The sequence below is a fragment of the Dermacentor albipictus genome, chromosome 10 (genome assembly GCF_038994185.2).
Source record: "Dermacentor albipictus isolate Rhodes 1998 colony chromosome 10, USDA_Dalb.pri_finalv2, whole genome shotgun sequence".
Taxonomy (NCBI): domain Eukaryota; kingdom Metazoa; phylum Arthropoda; class Arachnida; order Ixodida; family Ixodidae; genus Dermacentor; species Dermacentor albipictus.
Genome location: NC_091830.1, coordinates 14,046,829 through 14,064,586, shown reverse-complemented (window position 1 = coordinate 14,064,586; position 17,758 = coordinate 14,046,829). Strand labels below are relative to the sequence as shown.

The following is a 17,758-nucleotide window of genomic DNA, read 5'->3' as shown; positions in this document are numbered from 1 at the left end:
GGGAAGGCCAGCTACGGGAAGGCCGGCGTATGCTGGCGGGAAGGCCAGCATACGCCTGTGTGCGTGTATGCTGGCGTATCTTTGGACGTGTGAAATTACCAGTTTCCATAATTCTCACAGTATGTTGCTCAAGTTTGCATACAAGATTCTTTTTTTGATGTGCTTGCCATTGTGGTTAAGAAGCCATGGTATTCAGCTACTCGGAATAAGTCTGGTGGGTTGGTTTGCTTGCCACCTCGGCCTCGTTCTCGTGGTTTCAGCATGCAGAAATGGATGTGTACTTAATCTCCGTCTCACTGTGTGGTGCAGGACAAGCTATGAGTTTTATCAGCTGACCTGAACAGAGAAACAGGAGAAGGTCACCTCTGATCACCGTCCATGTTGTGCCCACTAGACGGAAGATTCACCCAAGGATTAGTTGCATACAGCAGGCTCCTCTCTTATCTGGAACATGCAACCGGCTCTTGTTACTGATTCGCTGACACGAGCCCTAGGCTTCGATGCACTGCACTGAAGTTGATGAGACACGGTATAGATTCGGATGAACATCAGAGAATGCTAAGTAACGAAAATTTATCTGGAGTCTCCTGCCATGCCATCTCTCATAGCCAAGCTTTGTAACGTTAAAACCTCATCAGTAGGTCACGAAATGTGTTTTGAGCATCACTGCAGTTGTGAAAAGGACGTTGATGTAATGAATTGGTAGTGTAAAAAAAAGAAACAGAAAAGACGTAACAAAAATGATGGTTAAACAGTTCTTTTTTACATTGCAGTGTCAAGCTATGCTTGTCATCAAAAAGAAAGTAATGATATTGGTAGTCATGGACGCAGCAAAGGCATTTTAGGAATGATTTATTCATTTGCTTAATCATTTTTCCTTAGAACCATCAAGGTCAAAATATTTATCGATGGCAGTGGTGAGACTCACAAAAAGAAAGAAAAATTGCGTAGAAAAGCACAGAAAAAATGATTTCCGACGCCGCTGTTGCAAGGTTTGTCAAACAACGTTTTATCGTCTTCCAATAATTCCTGACACATTTATGCTGTTATTATGGGCCTGACGGTTGTGCAGGAATGGTCGGTGAAAGATCTGTATACAATCGAACCTCAAAATTACGAAGTTGTACTGTTGCAGCAAAAGCTTCGTTATGTTGCAAATTTTGTTAATTCAAGTGTTTAACGTTTCAGCAGTAAAAATCATTTCACAAATTCCTAGAACATTAGTGCTGAATAGTGTACGTCAGCAATTACTTATAAACAAATAGCAAGAAGGTTGGGCCATAATAGCGTACTTGTGAGCGCCAGCAAGTGCAGTGCAGATAGCACCGGGAGCAATGCATTGGTGTGGTTCATGGCGCCCAAGATTGGCGTCGCATGGTGCCATAAAGCTTGGATGCTATGACTGACCACGTTTAGTGCCCACACCCACCATCAATAAACCTTTATTTTAATGTAATAACTTATCTTGAATTGTCCCGTGCTTTCTCTGATGGTCTTGCTTCTCAAAAACGGAAGGAAAAGGTGATTTTCTTGTCAATTTTAGTTTTACGAGAATACGTGAATGTCCCTGTAACACTGCCATGCTGCTACTGTTTGATATTTTGGCTGGTCAGAGGATTGACCAGTTTTAGTGACATTCTTTTTCTTTCTTTCTTTCTTTCTTTTGCAGTATACTCCACAGGTTGATTCATCAGAGGCAGTCGGGGCAATTTACTGGTTTGTTGTAAGAATGCTGGATGGCACGGTACAGTCATCAGCGTCGACTGAAAACGGCTCAGAGATTCGGCCAGCCCATTGAATCTCTTCTCGGCCAGATGCTGGCCAACGTTGCCTTCACAAGTCGCGCACGACGACACAAAGTACTGCGTGTAATGTTCTTAGTTCCTCAAGCAGAAAACTTATTCCCCAGTGCGTGGTGGTTCCTGCATGAAAGAAGAAAAAAATTTTTGTTGTTGTTTTTTTTTTTCATTCCTTGCCTACAGTTATACCAGCTTCCGTGGCTGTACTTTTGGCACCTGTATTGTTTCGTTTTGCTGGCTCAGAGACGGCAGCCCACAGGATGATTGCGTATAATCGGTGGTTGCATGCTTTGTTCACACGAAACAGGAACGTCTGTCTCGGGGTGTGCCTGCGACTAAAGAATCACTCAAGCAAGGAAATACTCCCCAAGTGTTCTTGTTTTCATTGTTTTGTCATGTCGTGCCTACATTATTTTAGTGTACATATGGAACAGTCATTCGCTAGATGTTTTAAGAGGCTGGGGAATGACTCCGCGACAAGTTTTTAACAAACTTAGTCACGAGCAATCTCCCATCACATTCTTATTCACGTTGCCGCTTGTTAACTTTTTTTTTTCCTCTTTAGTCATTGTACATAGCTTCAAATGTTAAGCTACACAATTTCATTTTGTTAAGCCTTGCAAGTGTTAAACTTCGACCAGTTCATTGGCTTCAAAGCTGCAATGTGTTTACACAAACACGGCTTTTATTGGCCTTGACGTGATTCGTGATTAACCTTCTTTGATGTCCGAACTGTTGGGAATTAGTCAACATCAGAAAATGGTACAGTTATAATTAGGGTGACTTTTAAGTCTGCAGGCATATGGAGCACATATTTTGACCTACATTTGGCGTCACAGCTTCTGCATCAATTTCATGCAGCAAAAAATTCCAGGCTGTCAGCAGTCCTTGTATACGTAATTTTAAGCAGCCAGTATTGCATGGTTTGGAACAGATGCGACGACAGCACGTCAAAAATGTGTTTCAAAACAGATTCCCTGTAGCTGACGCTCAATACTCGGCACTTCAGCGAATCGTGTCAGTCGTGAGTGCATGCCCTAAAAAAGTTCTAACCTTTTGTCCACCTCTGTGCAGAATAGGAACCAAGCTACAAAGTTAGGTGTACATACTAAACTTGTCGAATTTATTTAAATCACAATGTAAGATAACATCTATGGCTTGCAATGGGGGAAAACAACTAAGTCAGTTACAGAGCCTACCTTTTCAGAGGTTGCACATCCCCCCTAATTTTGGCTAACATGTTTCCTATACCAGAGCATTGGCTTGATATCGCATTTAACACTTTTGAGCCTTGCTTGTTCGATTTTTTCATTGAAGCATCTCGTTAAGTGTTTGATTGATGCAAAAGACAATGCTTCATTTCCTGCTCTCTTTTGTGCCATTACTTATTATTTAAACCCCTTAACAAGTTCCTTTATAACAGATGTTTTGTTTACAGACATACGGTAGACACCCTTTACGACATAACTTGAAGGGATAATTGAAATCTGTTCATATTTTCAAAAGTATGACATAGCCGAAGTGCACTGCCTTCATGGGAAACTTAGCAAAAAATCCAGAATTTTTTTTTTTATGCATACTGTGAATCGACTTCTCAGGGTTTGTCTTAAAAGGAAGTCTACTGTGTCGGTGTTTAGTGTATTGTATATATTCTGTACAAGAGGGTGTTCTTTTTGTATGATCTGGCATTGTTCACTCCTGTTGTTATTGGAAACTAGTGACCGAGTGTGCAGTATCAATGTTAAGTCTTCTCTTCTTGGTAAGGCAGCTTGCTGCAAAGAAAAGAAATGCCCGTCATGACACAAGTCAGTGAGGTGCACACGCTCTTGCATGTTGGTTCCTTCAAGGCTGTAATTCTAACTCTTCTCTTCACATCGCCTTTTTTTGCACTGTATTTACATCGTTTATGGTATAAAATGGGCATGACTGCTTTTCTCAGGCAGGTTAAGAGAGGGTACAAAATAACTTGATGCAAAAATACGAGTGACAATGTTAAAATGAACATTAAAAGGTATGGCAATTGCCAGTTAATTTATCCCACGATTGCACGTCTCTTCTAAATCTTGTCAAACAGGGTAACTTAGTTTTACTGCAAATTTTCTTGCAGTCATTTTGAGACCATGCTGCGTGGCTTAATAAATGAAAGCGCCATTAGCACGGGTTCATTAGCATCCACATAGAGTGTGTGTACTTTGACATACATGCACCAGCTAATTCCACACGCACCAGCACACTAGAGGTATTGCAGTTCACAAATCGCTTTCCATCTTCACAGTATGTTGCACATTATAATTTCGTTGCATACGTGCAATGCAAAGGACACACAATGTCAAGCAATGTGATGTACGAGTGGAGTACATAATAAGCAGCGTGTGCAAACTTGATCACTTCAGCCTCTATGCACCCCACTTAACATAGTATATTCAGAGTAAGCTGTCGATAACTCGTCGACCTATCTGTTCGTGCGGTGTTGCCTTTTGTGACATTGCATGCACAAGTGCGTCAGCACCACTTCCCCTTTCCATTGTCGCTATACTAGGATGCAGGAACCAAACAAACAAACCAGCTGTGCATTGAGCTATGTGTGCTGGCCTACGGCTTCGTGCCATCTCCAGCTCTAACTTCTAGCAGCCACTGCCTTTACTTCTAGCAGCCCGCTGCCTTACCAAGGAAGTCAAGTCATCCAGCCGTACTCGAGCTTTGCTAAGTACTATTTAATTTTCTGTTTCATGGCAGCTCGAAGGCATTGCATTTCCTCTCCCCCCCCCTCGCTTTTTCTTTCTCCAGCCTGGTGTTGCAGCCTGCACAGCTTTTGTTAGAGTAACATTTTGTATGGGGACCAGGGTGTGCCTTCTGTATGTGGCGCAACAGACTCGTTGCATTTTCGCTTGCTGAATTAAGATGCGCCATTGATGGGCGGAAGGGAAAGTTTCTGGCTAAGATAGGTCACACTGATGCTCGTTGCAGCATATCATATGTAGTGGCGTAGTCCCTCGTCAAGACTAATGTAGCGTGTCTGGATGGAAGGGCTTGTCCTTATGTGCGCAAAAGAGTGTGTGTAACACTTAACTGGCCATACGCTTGTGCTCTAGCATTCATTAGCCATGCTTGTTGTAGATTACGGGAGTGAAGCTCTTAGACAGCGTGGAGTAGTATGTTTGCTAAGTTGGGATCATCAAGCTCACTTTTTTTTCCCCCATGTTAAGTGCTGTAATAATTTTCTTTGTGGAAAACTGATAGTGTATCAGGATGTCATGCTCACAGCTGCTTTTGCTTTGTGTTAGGTAATGTGACTATTTTTAAGAGCAACGCGTGAACTCTCATCATTAAAACCACGTAGCGCTATGTCATGTATAAGAAGGAGTAGTACCTGTGATTTTGTGATGATTTCCAGATTAACATAGGCGTGCTTGTATACTTTGGCATTGTGACAGTGTGTTCATTGCTTAATGTTTTGTTCGTCACCTTGCACAATTTATTCAAGTGGGAAGTCTCCATCCAATAAGGAAAGCCGAGCTTTGAGTAATTTATTAAAAATTTCTGAATTTATTTAGGGAAGAAGAACTAAGTCTGCACACCGCGCATGCATTTCTCCAACTAGAATTTTGCCTTTTCAAGGAAAGCCTTATGTGCACCGTTATTTCCGTTTGTTTGCTGTTTTGTTAAGTGCATTGTAATTGCTGCAGTTGTTGGTTGTCTTGTGCAGTTGCATCAACATTTTGCTCTTTGTACATCCATTTGTCTAGGTGAACATTGTTAAAGTCTCATTGATCTTTGTACCCCAGTTATTGTCTTCACATCGTCTCTCACGTCTTACATGCTACAGTCATATTACAAAATCTCATTGCATCCTGTGTATATTTTTTGCATCTGCTGCCTGGCTAGTCGGGACGAAGTGTACCAGCAGTGTTGCTCATCATTTTGCGGCACGGCCTGAGCCATCCATCATTCATTCGCACTTGACAAAAAAATCTCAGGCAACCATAGTACAACATTTCTCTTATTTTTTGGACTGCTGTGCATAATGCTAGTGTGTCGTACTGTTCTTATAAATTTAAGATGTGTTAGTGATGTTTTCTTTTTTTTTCACCGACGACTTGGCCTTAGAGAAAGTGTTCTTTCTTTTAGTATTCATTTTTCCAATTTAACACATTTTCAAACATTGACAATGTGCTGTTCCTGTTAAACATGATGACGTTTTGTGTTAAGCTGTCTTCCTCGAATGGGTGACACATTATAGGCAAGTCTCAATGAGCTCACAAGCATGATCTGATTGTGCTGACACGCGAGAGTAAAAAAAACAAAAAAGGAAAGAAACATTGCATTTTTCAGCAAAGTGAACTGTTCTGCTGCTTCAATGCTACTGCACGCTTCGACTGTATTATTTTGTAACCAGCATTTAAACTCGAGTAAAGGCACTAGACATTTCAAAAGCACAAGGTATTGAATATAGTGTAACCAGCGCAATGACAGGTGTACAACAATGATTTCTAGGAGTTTCAGCACTCTGCTATCTCACAAAGTGTTCAACTTCTGCAATTAGTCAGCTGTACAGGCTTGAGTGGCAGGACAGTGGCACAGCTAATTTGGTGCATTTCCAGCTAGCCCCTCACAGAAGGGGAGCTCAGTGTCAGATTGCAAAATGGGGTGGGCTAGAACCCTGTAATAATGGAGACATAGCTAAAACTCGAATAATCAAGAGTTGCTGAAACTCGTGCTTGGTAAGCTCATGCATTTGCAGCTCGCTCTTCACATCAGGGAAACATGGTAGCAGAATTGAAATCAGTGTGTTAAAACTCCATATTAATGAAGAGTTGTTACAGCTTTCTGATAATGGAGAGTTGCTAAAACCCTCTAACAATGAAGGGCTTTAGCCCAACCTGTATTCATTACAATTAACTGGAATACTGGAGACATGGACAGGAGCAGCTGCACTGGGAATGACACCTTGCAATATCGTATGCATCCAAAACAGGCACAACTCTTCTTGATGAATGACTATGCGCTACTTAGTTGCTAGCATAAATGTGGTACCAATGACATGCTATTTATAAAAGTGTTATTGCCTTTTATATACCTAGTTCATCATTGGTGAATAGAAAACTGAAAGATTTGAACATCAAAAGTGTCAGCTCCATAAAGCATCGATGCTAGTACCAACACCAAAAGCGCAGCGTAAATACTCGGTCAACATTGAAAGTGTACTGTTGAAAAATGTGTACGTCTGTTTGAGAAACCAAAATTAGTGGTGTTCCAAAAATGCTACGTGATGCAAGAGGCAGCGAGTGTTATATGTGCACAAATTTGCACTTGTGGGAGTCAACCGAGGTATGTTGTTGGAAATTATGGTGCATAGTTACACGGACAACAGTTTTCGCTCGAAACTGGACTGCAATTCTTCAAAGTCGCACCACTGCGTAGGCCCTCCCCTCCCTCCTTTTTTTTTTATTCTGAAGAGCTCGGAAACATTCCCAGCCTGTTCATGTTCAACACATTAGATTGCCAGATGGCGCCACCAGTGTTGCTGTTCTTGTCAAACGCTTCCAGTATTCTAGCATTACGTCAGTGGTAACATGCATACACCAGGCTAAACCTATTTGTGGTAACTCGTAATGTCGTAGTTTATGCATGCAGGCCTGTGCCGTATTTACAGTAATAGTTTGCACAGGAGAAGCTGTTATGAGAATTTATAATGGCCGTTTGCAGATTTTTTTCCATTGATTATAACATTTTAGAGGTTTTTTGCTGCTGCCACAGGTTTGATGAAAGGCATAATTTGTGGAAACGTTTTCTTTTGGGAAACAGTCGTGCTTGAATGTCTCCCATTCTTTTCATTTTTGCTATAGACAAAAAAGCTAAGTTATCTTGCAATCTATATTTCACCTATATGTATGTATTGAGACAAAAGAAAATTCATGTTATTCATTCTTAATATGTAGTCTTCCAATCAGGCAGTAGCCATATTATAAAACAATGTAGCCATTTTATAACAACACGGAGAAGCAATGTGGGGGAGCTTTGGCTTCAGTGGCAAGTATAGAAAGCTTTTTTGAACTATATTTATTTAAGAATGAAACTGTTTGCAGATATCACACTTTGTTTACATACATTAGCGTTCAAATAATACAACTTCACTCGTATGCTAGAACAATAATAGTACTGAAAAGTTTGTCATCGCATTGCCTGCTAAGGTAGAAAACCATCAAATATACCCCCATTTTCGTGCCTTTAAAAGTAGTGCAATGGGACGTGATTTATCCCCACCTGTTTATCAGTTAAATGAGAAATTATCTGGTGTGTTCACATTGCAAAGTGTTTCTGATCAGATTTGTGTTGTTTGTTGGCAAAGACACTTGTGCACTTTTGGTGTGCTATTGTACTGAACATATTTGCTTGAGCTCTACGTCAGTGAATTGTGGTTTTCACTGCAGAAGCATTTTTATCTATACATATTAAAGAACCAGGATTTTTGTTCCTTTCCATTTTTCTATCCTGCTTAAAAGAGAAGCACTTATAAGCTAGGTGGCCATGCAATCAATCCTCAAGCCTCCTGAATTTTTTTTTTTTTTTTACATCTGTCATTGTATTCGGAACACATGGTAACAGTCGTGATGATGCCAGTAAAGCGGGTATTTTTTTTTTTTACGCTGGTTTTGTGTCAATGTTGTCATAAGCCAAGTGTTGCAAATAATGATATTTCATGTACTGACACAGTGTTCTTACCTGCTTCTAGAACAACTCTGGCAATCTCCTAAGCTGACGATGAAAGTATCAATAAGTGTACTGGTTTAAAATCGCCTTAAGTCATCTTCATATGGATCCATACACTATCCAAGGATGAGTGTTCCATGATTGCACACACAGACCAGCCAAGCATTATGTGCTTGAGTAGTTGATCTTTCTGTTACCTCTGTGGGCCTTGCTTGAGAACTGCTATCTTCACAATTGTTGTGCATCAGAAGCTGTTATGTTGTTGAACTCTGCAGAACTAATTAGTGTGGGCTGCTTCTGCTGCTTAATTTATTTTTCAAAGCTCAAATGACTTGTCACAAAACAGTGGGACTCAGTTCACCATTTGTAAAGAGTAACAAGACTTTTCATACCTGAAATAGAATCTATGTCCGCCGAGTTTGTAACTGATGTCATTCTTTGAGGCCCCTTTTTTTCATGTCCAGTCATGGCATGAGTCGTGACCTTTGTTCGTATTAGCAAAGACTGGTTGAGTCGCAAGTGCTCCGTGTCATGCGGGTCTTGTCCACAAGATATGCCCTACATGTGTGTCTCAGAACATTGGCCGTGTGTCAGCTCTTGCATTAACACATATTGCTGTACATAACACACAAAACAAATCTATATTTTTATCTGTCTGTCCCCAGAATAGGTCTATATCTATCATGCTTATTACATTGTGTGTGTGTGCTGATCCTGGTCATCTTTATCTGCTGAAGCAAAGAGAGATGGGGCTAAGCTGCCTCCGGATGTTCTTATCAGTTGCCTCGGTACACACCACATAACCACACGTGTGTGGATGCCGATTTATGTGTGTTTGTTTTCCGATTGTGTAAATATGTACATAGCCCAGTTTTTGTTACTCAAGAGAGAAGAGAGGAGTGTTCAGCTAACGTGCGTGCGCCGAGTGCGCAATGCTTTGTGTGTACTTGTTGCGCGGGCGAAGTACACCTTGCTGCGGTGTGTCCGCGTCGCTTCTGTGTTGCCTATGTGTCACCGTGTGACGCTTAAAGAGGTGTCATGTCTGCTGGCCCTTGTGATGGTGATGTGCAACTAGTGAGTGTTCAGAGAACAACATAATGCTGCCTTTTCTCTCGAGGTGAGAAGGAATACAGACGACATATGTGCCGTATGTGGAACCTTGTGCAGTCATTTGTTTGCAAGGGTCGTTGGGAGTTTCCAGTCAACCATGACCTTTGAAGCTGTTTCTAGCCATTACTCTCGGAAATATGTTTCACAGTTTATCTTTGATCGATGAGTTTCATACAGATAGTATTATAGTCAAGCATCGATATAGGAATCATGGATACAATTAATTATCAGATGTAATGTAATGCAGTAGGGACTCGTTATAATGAAGCCTTACCTGGTGCAAATACCTCCATTATATCAAAAGTTTGTTATAAGCATCTACTCATTGCATGCTGGTATTGGCAAGAAACATTTTAGATTTACTTTGTTAAATTCAATAATTTGTTGTACCACCGATATCAGCATGTATGCCATAATGGCCGTTGTATGAACAAAGGTATTTCATATTAGACATAACTTTATTATAGCAAGTTTCTTCTGTACTAGCAGGAAGCGTGACACTGCAGTCATCATGAATATGATCTGGTGGCATACATCTTTGCTGACATGTCCATTGGCTTCATCAAAAACATACCTGTGGCTTTTAAAGCGAAGCTTTCAAAGTGAAGCTTGCTTTGCCTCTTCCTTCGACTTTTCCCCTGCTGCTGCCGCTGCCTTGCATCCCGTGCTGGGGGGTGGTTGAGAGCTCAAGGCAGGTGTGTGGGAGACAACATAGGCAACATTGACGACATTCCGCAGAGTACAGCTACAATACTCTCTGGACGCCGTAATTAGGCATGATCCCCCACAAAAGCATTGCAGGAGCTGCCACACTTTCCTCCATGCTCACGCACAACAGCAGCAGCAGTCCAGGGAGAAGATAGGGGGAATGTCGGAGAGGGTGTAGAAAGAAAGAGGAGGCAGGGAATAGGTTCCGTACCAACGATTCCGTACCAACGTAGTCAGGAAATGGGGGATTATTCTAACCCCTCTGCACTCATGGCAGTTCACCTAACATCACACGGGAGAAAAAAAATTTGTCATCAAAAAGCATTGCTCATTTGGGCTCTCTTCAGTAAATGAGAGTAAATTAATGACGTCTCTACGTGTTCTGTTTACCACATGGACAAACACAAGAGGTGCAGGCAAGGTAACATTTAACGTCGTATCATGACTGTTGTATGATGCCGTCAACATCACCACCAAACACCATCAATGAATGTAAACAGCACAGAAAGCTACGCTTGCATCAATTTCTACCATGCTTGGGATCTGCACATTTTTTATTATTATTAGATTCAAGCAGCATTCCTTACAGCAGTTAGCTGAAACAGGAATGCATATCATCAGATTTCAAGAATGTATTTCTCAAAACTGGTCTGAGCACAGGAACTCTGCTGAATGGATATGACTATATCACCAGATGGCTTCAATTCTGCAACTGGCATCATGCCCTAAAGTGAATAATTCAAGATAATTAGTGAAACATTGTTAGCTAATGTTACACTGCAATTTGTCATGCAAGCAATGCACGACTCACTTCAAGCAACCCAACTGGTATAACGGTTGCGCAACCTACCACAATTGTTTCCGTTAAAAAAATTGTTTGCAACCTGTACCCAGAATACGACGTAGGCCCTGTTTGGAGCACACGTGCAAGCTTGCGTTTTACTGCCGGCTCAAATAAACGTTTTACCAATCCAATCCAATTGTATAATTGAAACTAAGTGCTCCCAATTTCATCTATAGAATAGTAAATTCTGCAATAAAGTGGCATAGTAATTAACATAATGGCACAGAGGTAAGCTGTTTCTTACCAGCAAAAGATAGTTGTTGATGTGTGCATACTCGCTGTTTGCGATTACAGACTACCGCAGGGTGTTATGGCAGCAGTAGCCATGACATGCATCACATTGACGTGCCGGCGCTCGGGGCTTCAGCATGATATTAAGAATATGAATGCTTTTTTATATTGCTGCGAAATTAAAGAAAATTCAGTTTTGAAAGAATATTTTTACGAAGCATTTGGACAGGACTGCGCGAGCAAGAGGGGGGCAAAGTGGCGAACAGTTTACTTAGAGCTGTGACTTGCATTGCCAGATTCATGGCCAATTTCCCAGAGTCGTTTGCGGCAGGTCATTGAGGAATAACAACTGCATACCACCATGCACGTCTACAAGTGACCCTTACGTGTAAATAGTTATACAGTGAAAGCTCGTTAATTCGAACTTCAATAATTCGAATTTATGGATAATTCGAACTGTACGATTTGGTCCAGCCAAGCTCCACAGAAGTCTATGTATAAAAAAGTCCGTTAATTCGAACGCGAGAAGGTTCCCTCACGGATAATTCGAACTATGCTCGCCTGCCACATGGCCAGAGAAACGCGCCTACTGCCTACACACAAGGCTGTATTGCCTCATAAACGGAGAGAACGGCGAGAGAAGGCAAAATAGGAAAAAAATCTAACCAACCCGGGGTCAGCCAGAAGCCAGCGGCGGCTGCCGCCTCTCCGTTCTACGTAACCTCCGAGACTTCTTGCCCGTTGCGAATCTCGGAGGCTTTGCAAATCTTGTACAGCTGCTAATGTGCGGAGATGGCACGGCAAGCGCCAAAACACAGCGAATCAAGTACGTCGCAGCTGCGCTTGCAATCAAGAACCTACGAATCAGGGCCTTCGCCACCTTCACATGTTCAGCGTCTTTGTCTCGGCAGTCTTCATCGGTTGTGCACCTCTGTTTTCAGCGATTCATTGTGATGGTGTTAAAGGAGTACTGACACAAAAATTTGAAGTCGAGATAACTTGTGAGATCGATTTAGTGGGTCACACACACATCGTGTGTAAAATATCAGCGGCGAATATCGCTTAGAACATATTTAAAATCAATTTTAAAGTACGTGCGCGCAGCCAACCGTAAAACAGAGCACCTCGCGACATTGACATCACCCGGGTCTGTAAATAGCCAAGAAAACACTACGTCATGTGGCTACGTCACGAATTTTCGTTGGCTGCCATGCGGCTTTACAGCGGGAGAAACACGGTCCGATTTGGTATCCGATCCGGCGTCCCACGCGCCGGAACGGCAGCCGGAATCGAGGTGTTTTGCCGTGCCGAAGTGCCCGATCGGTCGTCCGGCGTGCGACAAACCGGGCAGATTTTCATCGTCCGACGCGTCCGACAACCGCACCGTCGTCTGGCCGCAGCCAATGACAGCGCGGCTGGCATGTGACGTTCCCTCCACGGAGGCGGCGCTGGCTGGCCGGTTTCTCGCAGTGTTGTTTTTTTCCTTGCCTGCTGCAGTTTGTTTTCGACACGAAAGAGTTACCAGTTCAGTAAAATTATCTCGACGTGTGCCTGTTATTCAAAGCAACGCCTAATACGCTAGGACTAAGCTACTGGCGAGATCAGGAGACGCGACGCGAGGGCATTTCGCGGGCAGACAGCACACACCGACCGTCTGAGCGAGGCTGCTCGCTTTGCTTGCACGTTTGCCCTTCGCAACGACTGCGTCGAGTAAACCAATTGTATTTAATTACGGGCGACCTAAGTGTACAGTGTTAATTGTTTTGGCAAACATAAGCGCTCTTCGACGAGCTCGGCTTGTATCGTAAGCGCCGTCGGCCGCGGCGTCTGCCTTGCTAGGCCTACCGGCCCTATCGCTGTCTGTTAGCGGAGTCGTCAGTGGACGACGCGCCGTCGTGAAGTGTTCTGTCACTCGCAGGGGCATAACGTTATTCGCAGTGTTCGCGTAAAGCGACGCAGTGTTGTGGAGAGTTGTTTATATTGCGTTTCTCGACGTGGCTCTGAAGTCAAGCTGGAGTACTGGATCTGGGCGGAGCTTACGCGCCGCTCAATCTTACGGATGCACGCACCGTGTGTCCCGAATCATCGTATGTCGCATGCCGGAGCATGCGGCGCCGCACGTCGGATCGGACGCCGAATCGTACCGTGTGTCTCCTGCTTTAGTGCTCGCCGTCGCCGGCTGCAATATCCGAGTCGCTGCTCTCCAGTGGGTCAAATTGAAAGTGATTGGCCACGTCTAATACGGCGGCGACTCCCACATGCAGGATATCGTCGCCGCTGGACGACGAAAACGAGGACGACGACGACGATGATGGCGAGGACACGGCAAACCACGTGCAGGCGTAGCAGACGACTAGCAACACGAAGCTCGCGTGCCGGCGCGCCGCACGCTGGCTGCGCGGCAGAGCATACGTCATGGCTTTTTGCGAACACGTGACCACTTTGTTTACACTCCCGGTGGACCGTTTCGTTGCTCTCTGAAACCGAAACTTGGACTGGTCGCTACAAAAAAGACTGCAGATATTTACCTGTCGCGCTCTGAAGTAAATGAGGTCTCATGCCGTGATTACTGGGTCATTAACTACTTATTAAAGCAGAAAAAACCACATGGATTTTTTTTGTGTCAGTACTCCTTTAAGCCTCGGCTAACGTTCGTTTCGGTGGACATCGGTGGTGTGGCACAGTCGGACCCACCAGAGCTTCAACTTGAAGATGGCCCGCGGCACACGCCATCACTTTCTGACACGCCAAATTTCTGACACGCCCTACTGCTTCCAAATCGCAGTGTACTGTTGCTCTCCTTCACTTTCGTTAGTTCGAACTTTCGTTAATTCGAACTGAAGCGGCTTCCCCTTGCGGTTCGAATTAACGAGCTTTTACTGTATATACTTTTGTGCCTAATTAATTACCCTTCCTCTTAGTAACAATATTTCATCAGTTTAACTTGATTTAGGGTCTTTCGTTAAGTGTTCTTTAAAGAAAGCACCTTATGTAGTGTCGAACGTGGACCTTTTTGAAACTGCAATCTGTTGCTCTGTGAGTGCACCGGGCGCTGAGAATGATCTCGCACTGTGCAACATTAATTGAAGGCAGGGAGGATGGAGATAAATTAGGAGGGAGGGAGCATTACATCACGCAGCTGGCCATCGCAATCTAGCTGTTCATGAAGCCACCTCGTTTGCCTTTTCTTGCTTGAAAGGTCAGCCCAACAACTGACCCTGCATACGGCAGACTCGGTCGAGTGTGCTTGGCTCCCGGTAAGTTTTAATTGACGTGCACTTATTCCTACACTAACCTTAGGCCTAGACCCTCGTCCGTTTAGCGTTGTTACTTTCCAAAACATTTATTACCACCAACTCGCCCGAGTTTATCTTCTAGTACAGTTCCTACTCTAGCTATACTCGTGTAGCCAATGTAGGTAAAAAAAATAGCCCTATTATGGGATGCAACTGTATAGCGAGCTCTTAGTGAGGGGATCGCTGATCGGGAGGTCGATGTACCGCGGCAGCCTATAACAGCATAAGGTGGGCTTTAACAACTTCGATTTTAACCAGTTGACTGTATTTACAGGCTCGCAGCTAAATTTTTGCACTTGCTTCGCGTATGGAATCAGACCTTGTCTTTGCACCAAACCCATGTGCTCCCCCTGACACTGAGATCTGGGGTAGTTTTTCCTTTAATTTCCCCTCCCCATTTCTTAAGAATCTGAAGTGTGTCGTAAACTCAGATGCCATTTATAAATAACGCACAATTAAATCAAATAAACATTTAATTTTCCATGTTTCTATTTTTGGTTTGGTCGTCTATATATGCTTCCTAAGATCAAGCCCCTGGTGTGGCTTAGCATTACCTGGATCAGCCAAGTAGCAGGTGGGATTAAAGAGAACATTTATTGCTTTCAAGAAAGCACAGAAAACACTTTGAAGGAAAATCAAAGATAATGAAAAATAACTGTGTACTAAGAATTTCGCAAAGGTATCACCTCGAAATAAACATTCCTGAGTGTCTGCCGAGTTTCACACCTCTTGTCTTTCCTTCTTCCCGTTCTTTTTTTTTTTGCTGCTGCTACAGGTTTATTTGATAATGCTTAATGAAAATATTCGTTCGATGAATATACGAGCAGCAGTGCCGATCCGCACATATTCTGCTGGCGCCATTTGCAAGCCGCATCTCACTTACACTGTTAATTTATAAAGCCACAAATCAAAGTCAGTGCGACTCTCCCTTTGCTTCATACTACTCTTCTAGAACGCTATATATTTCAAACATATCAAGCTAACCGACCAAGCAAGCCCAGTTAAGCACAACGCTAGTATCCCCACGAATGACGTCACTGCGTGACGTCGCGGCGGCCATTGCGGTCAAGCGCCTGCTAGCCGTTCAGCTAGTTCAGCAGAGCTAGGACACCCTAGCAGAGCTCACGAGAGTTCAGACTCGCAGACACTCGCGTGCCCATGCATAGCAATTTTCCAGGCCTGCTTAATGCACGCGGCAGCTAATTGGTTTCGTTTGGGTGCGCATTCGATTAATCGAACGCTTTCGCCGGTGGTTGTACAACGGCTACAAATTCGCGCGTGCAGCAATTGACATTAAAGAAAAATAAAAGCAAGATCGAAAAATGAAAAAACATTCCCCAGGTGAGGCTCGAACTCACAACCCCGGCATAGCTCACGAGAACTGTCGTATAAGTACCGTGCGCTAACCAATTGCGCCACTGGGGAGATGGAGGCCCGGCGGTCTCCAAATGCGGGCAGGCTGTGATGCCTACCTCCCTCCACCCCGGCCCTCCGCAGATTGGCAGACGTTCGCTCTTTGTTCTTGACGTCAGGATCGTCTGTCAGTCGGCGCAGCGTCTGTTCACCGCGAACCGGCGCACGGTTCGCGATCAAAATGAGCGCAAAAGCGTCGACTTCGCCATGCACCCTTGCCAATCTACAAAACTGGTTACGTTTAAGTGTAGTCACGCGGCACTGATTGACAGAGAACGTATATATCTTTAGTTATTCTATGTGTTAATCGAGACACAAACACCTAAACTCGTGTAATTCCTTTCAAGTACTGGACGTGGTCGGCTGATGTTGAAAAAGGCTGACTAAAATGTCGAGCAATACGGGAAGTCTTATAGTGGGAGTGTTTATTTCGGAAAAGCTTTATTTCTGAAATAGCTTTATACTCCTTTTATAGCGTTTTAAGGGTGGGAAGGCTGCCGTTTCGAGTTCATCGGTTGAAGCTTTCTCTGTGCTTTCAAGGAAAGCACAGAGAAAGCTTCAACCTATGAACTTGACGCGACAGCCTTCCCACTCTCTAAATGCTATAAAAGGAGTATAATCTAATTTTGGTGTCATATTGGAGTCGCGTTACAAACACTCTTAATTTAAAGAGTTCGCACCCTTTGGGGTTTACCTTGGCCCACAATAATAAGCGTCATCTGCCTTGCTTGCGTTTCCTTTCTCGAAAACTCTGCGCTCGCTACTTTCCTGTTGAGAATGATGAATGACCTGACGTACTGGGCTCGCAGCGTTAAAGACAGGAAACGCGGGCTAGATAGATGACGAATATCGTTGTGGGATAAGATGAGCCCAAAGGGCGGAAACGTTTTTAATAGTGAAGTGCGTACATAATTAAATTAAAATTAAATTGGGCGTTTTGCGTGCCAAAACCACGATATAGTTAGGAGGCACTTGGTAGTGGAGGACTGCGGGTTAATTTTTGACCACCTGGGTTTCTTTAACGTGCACCCAATGGATGGTATAGGAGGCGTTCTTGCGTTTCGCCCCCATCAAAATGCGGCCGCCGCGGCCGGGATTCGAACCCGCCATCTCGTGCAGGAGCTGAGGTAATACCGTAGCCGCTAAGCCACCACGAATGAACCTGAAATATGTCCAGCATGTTAAATAAACTATGTAGCTCCTATAAGTATTTTATGTAATTTTTTCTTGAGCACCATATGCTAGAAGTTTTACCTCCATATAATTCGTTGAAGTTCAATCTGTTGCCCATCTCTATACAGTGGAGTCAAATCAAATATAGCTGCACGCTTAGGGTATCGATTATTCATTCATTCATTCATTCATTCATTCATCAACGAACCTGCACCATCAAGGGCTGGTATTGCATTTGTCGAACAGTATTTAATTTAGAGCCCCTCCCCTTCCTTCTGCAGGAATTGTCAATGACCCTATGTCGTTTTGGGACATTAAGCCTCATGAATAAGTCAACCTCCATAGTTTTGCAAGGATATATTTCTCACTCTCCTGACGTATATATGTTTATGAGCATACTATAGACTCCAAGGGTCAAGCACGCATTCGGAAAACCCAAAGCTCAGTTTTGACCACGGTGTAAGAATGTTATA

General features: G+C 43.5%; 1 protein-coding gene and 1 non-coding gene across 7 annotated transcripts in view; one reads left to right on the top strand and one right to left on the bottom strand.

Moving 5' to 3' along the window:
* Window positions 1-8,935, top strand: part of pns (DENN domain containing pinstripe) — a 64,553-nt gene extending 55,618 nt beyond the window's left edge. For all 6 annotated transcript variants that reach the window (XM_065448993.1, XM_065448991.1, XM_065448989.1 and 3 more), the window contains one exon: window positions 1,670-8,935. The gene's annotated coding sequence lies outside the window, so the exon portion shown is untranslated. The remainder of the gene's footprint in view (window positions 1-1,669) is intronic.
* Window positions 8,936-16,032: 7,097 nt separating this feature from the next.
* Window positions 16,033-16,124, bottom strand: TRNAI-UAU (transfer RNA isoleucine (anticodon UAU)). Its single transcript is given in 2 exon segments — window positions 16,033-16,068; window positions 16,087-16,124. It is a non-coding gene; the product is annotated as a tRNA-Ile (tRNA).
* Window positions 16,125-17,758: the final 1,634 nt, after the last annotated feature.